Here is a 4,473-nt window from a genome sequence, read left to right on the forward strand (position 1 = left end):
TTCTGAAAATTATATATATATATATATATATATATATATATATATATATATATATATATATATATATATATACGAGTATATATATATATATATATATATATATATATATATATATATATATATATATATATATATATATATATAAGTAATGCCCGTGACCCACTTCCAGTTGTCTGATCTAGCCGAAATTTTGTATGTGCAATGATTTATATCTCTACGGGTTATGTGGCAAATTACAGCTCTGAACTAATTGTGGTTTCTGTTTTACAGGTGCTTGAACTGAATCAGGTGTGAAATGGAGCCTGTTGAATGTCGAGCAGTGATCTGGTTTTTGTATTTGAAAGGACGCACACCACAGGAGACTTTTGATGTAATGAAAGAAACTTATGGTGATAATGCCCTATCATATGACCTTGTAAAACGCTGGCATCGTGAATTCAAACATGGCCGGAAGTCTGTGGAAACAGCTTCCAAACCTGGTCGCCCCTCCCCTTCTGCTATTGATGAGGCATCTGTCGGTCAAGTTGAGGCTGCCATTTTGGAAGATCGGCGCATTACTATTCGCCAAATAGCCCAAGATGTCAAGATTAGTACAGGGTCTGTGGAAACTATAATTTATGACCATTTGCATATGCATAAGGTGTCTGGCAGATGGATTCCCAGGTTGCTCACACCATTCCAGAAGCGAGAACGTGTCGAGTGCTCGAGGATGAATTTGGAGATGTGCCAAGAAGATGAGTCAAAGTTTTTCAAAAGACTAATTACACAGGATGAAACCTGGGTCCATCACTATGATCCAGAGACCAAAGCCCAGTCAATGCAGTGGAAGCACTTGGACTCACCACCTCCAAAGAAGGCAAGGGTGCAGCCCTCCACTGGTAAGGTCATGCTCACAGTCTTCTGGGACCAGGACGGAGTAGTGATGACAGATTTCCTGGCAAAGGGTACCACAATTACAGGAGCCTATTATACTTCACTTTTGAGGAAATTAAGGGAAGCTATCAAAATCAAGAGGTGGAGCAAGATCAGCAGAGGTACCCTCCTCCTGCGGGACAACGCTCCGATCCACAACTCGCATGTCGCCAGATCAGAAGCACGGGCGTGTGGTTATGAAATCCCTCCCCATTCTCCCTACTCCCCTGACCTTGCACCCTCTGACTTTCACCTCTTCCCAGCCATGAAGTTGTTTTTGAAAAGAAAGCGTTTCCCAGATGATGCAGCCTTGATTTCTGAAGTAACGTCGTGGTTGGAGGACCAACCTGGGGTGTTCTACAAAAACGGTCTCCAGAGTTGCATCAAACGATGGGAGAAATGCATAACTCTGGGTGGTTCCTATGTAGAGAAAGACTAATAACTGTGCCAAGTTTCGTTGCTCTACTGCTATGGGAAATGGGTCAGGGGTATTACTTATTGCACGCCCCTCATGTATATATATATATATATACACACACACACACACTGGCGCGTACATATATCTATATTTTAATTGTGTGTATTTAGGCAACACTTTTTTAATATTCAAACCAACATTATTAAAATTAACAGAATATTTGCTTAATTATACCTTTTTTATGTTTATTATTTTTCTAATTATCTTTGTTTTTTTACATAGGCATCACCACTTATCAAGGCCCAAATGCCATTCGAGGAGAATAAGGATTAAAGAGTGTAAAGTAGTCAATGGTACCATATCTAGTAATCGTCAGAAATGTAAATTTGGATTACTTAAGGGGAACGGCTCATCAAAAACTTGTTTACGTTTAACTTGAAGATTACCATATTGTAGTCAGCTGGAAAGCAGGCAAACGGAAGGGAGTTCCACAGGTGTGCAGTACTAAATGTATCACGAACGTGTTCGATTCTACATCGACTCCTCATCATGAACAAAATGAACAAAAAAGCTGAAGAAAAGAATTTCAAAAAGTAATTGTGAAATGGGCGCGAGAGAACGTTTTCACAAGATGTTAATTTAAATCCTGTGATGTCAGAATAAGTGTCACAGCATAAAATTTTAATTACGTTAAGTATTTTAAAATGTTGTTATTGGTTTCATAGGCAATATTACTCATTGTATATTGATGAGTTTTTGATGTAGATAGCTTCGAGCATTTTTAATTTAAAAAAAATGGATTCCATAATTTATCATTTTAGTCTAATTTGAAAAACAAATTCTTTCTCTATTTTTTTTCTTTTCACACCTGATGATAATTCGGCGGAAACGTTTGTGATATGTATGAAACATTCATGTTTTTATACACAACAAACATGATTAGAAAAAGCATAATTAAACAGAAGATTTGTTTTTTAATAATTTTTGCTGATGTGTGTAGCGTGCCTTTATCAAGCAACAATACATGGCTAGAGAGGCATGGTATTGATTTTGAATAAGGATTAAGGATTGACAGCTTTAGTGTGATTTAATGGGCCTTGTCGGAATGTTGTCTTTATGTGATGCAAACTTTTTTTTTTCGGTGAACATAGATTCTCATTCAAGTATGTTTTTGTTCCGATTCTTTATAATATATTTTTTTTCACTACGAATTTTAACACCTTTAACAATTGTAAACGTTTGACTAAAAAACCAAAAAAAAAAGAAAAAAAAAAAACATCGTCTGACCTCGTTCAACTGATTACATGAAAAAGTCGCCAAACCAATCTCTTTTTCTTTTCCCTTCCTTTAATTATTTATTTGTATAATATAAATAAAAATGAAACCTAACTTGATTTCACTGCATTTTGAAGAGACATTTCTGTGTGTGTGTGTGTGTTTATATATATATATATATATATATATATATATATATATATATATATATATATATATATATATATATATATATATGTATGTGTGTGTGTGTGCGCGCGGGTGTGTGTATATATGTGTGCGGGTTTGTGTATATATGTGTGCGGGTGTGTGTATATATGTGTGTGTGTGTATATATATATGTGTGTTTATATATATGTACATGTTTGTGTGCTTATATATATATCTGTATATGATGCGTATTTGTGTTTATGTGTCTGTGTGTGTGTGTTTACATATATGTGTGTGTATATTTATAATATATATATATATATATATATATATATATATATATTAGAACTCTTTAACCTTTCGAGATAATATTAGTTTGTTATGCTATCGATTTTCTCCTGACGAGATGATAGCCGAAAGAGCTATAGAGAAACGTCTGCGTATTTTATTTAAAGCTTTATACAAATTTTGCACCTCCAAACATTTATTTAAATATTTTCGGAAGAGGTACAGTCAACACCAAATTGACGTTTTGAATAATATTATTCGATTAAGGAGTAGAATTAGAACTACCAACCTCTCCATAGTTTTTTTACGTTCTTGTCTGGAGAAAGATGTGGCCCCACTTTATATTAGTAAACGCATTGCTGCAGCTGCATCTAAGGTGAAAGGGTGTTTATACGAGACGATATTAATAAGTTGACGGAGAAGCTAGAGGTGTATATTAGTAATCGTCATTACCTCTGGTCAGTAGTGAAGGATTTTTTGTCCTTTTTTGACTTTTTCCGTTTTTGCAAATATTTATCTACCGGTGATCAATTTGCTAGGCAACATGCTTCCAAAGATAATAATAAACAACTTGCTCTTCTGGTTCGTAGAAAATATGCGTGGGTGTGAACCCATTAATGGAAGCAAACATATTTTCAATTTTTCGAAAACTGTTCTTACAGAAATTGAAAATAGAATTCTGTCTAGGGGTTTAGATTTTTGTATTCCCCCAACCAGTATAAATAAATTTTCCCTTTAAAGTTTTTTTTCTACCAACTTAGACATAATTATCCAATTTCCCTGGGAAATATTTCTGGGATGAAATCTAGTTTAATTGCCTTAGCTCACCGATACACTAGTAACACACCTGTTGATCATAGCGACTTTGTCTGGAACATAACGCAATTTAAAACTATGAAAGCGTTAAAGTCCAATGCCGATATTTATATGTGCAAACCAGACAAAGGTGCAGGAGTGGTAATTTTGGATAAATCGGACTACGTTGAGAAAATGGCGGTTATTCTCAACGATGTTTCGAAATTCCGGAAACTTGTCCCTGTCGAGTTGACGGATAATACTTGCAAGAACGAGGGCAAAATGCAAAGGGGTTTACTTGCACTATTTAAAAAGAATGTTTTTTGCAAGGACGTCTATGACAGGATTAGACCCTCTGGGTCACAGCGTCCCAGAATGTATGGTCTCCCTAAAATCCATAAGCAAGATATTCCACTGAGACCTATTTTATCAATGGTAGGTTCGACACAACATTCTTTGGCTCAGTGGCTTGTGAAAATTTTGCAACCTGTGCGCGAATTATATACCACGTACTGTATTCCTGATTCTTTTCGGTTTGTTAATTGTGTACGTGAGTTGGATTCAAATGAAGAGACATCTTTTATGTGCTCATTTGATGTCTCTAGTCTCTTTACCAACATCCCGCTGGATGAGAC

The 4,473-nt window shown here is 35.4% G+C and overlaps 1 long non-coding RNA gene across 1 annotated transcript in view; it reads left to right on the forward strand.

Annotated features, from left to right (window-relative positions):
• Positions 1-2,100, forward strand: part of LOC145268622 (uncharacterized) — a 53,018-nt gene extending 50,918 nt beyond the window's left edge. The window contains exon 3 of the long non-coding RNA XR_013864908.1: positions 1,613-2,100. This is a non-coding gene — a long non-coding RNA (uncharacterized LOC145268622). The remainder of the gene's footprint in view (positions 1-1,612) is intronic.
• Positions 2,101-4,473: the final 2,373 nt, after the last annotated feature.

The sequence above is a fragment of the Euprymna scolopes genome, chromosome 44 (assembly GCF_053919585.1).
Source record: "Euprymna scolopes isolate OS-2025 chromosome 44, ASM5391958v1, whole genome shotgun sequence".
NCBI lineage: Eukaryota > Metazoa > Mollusca > Cephalopoda > Sepiida > Sepiolidae > Euprymna > Euprymna scolopes.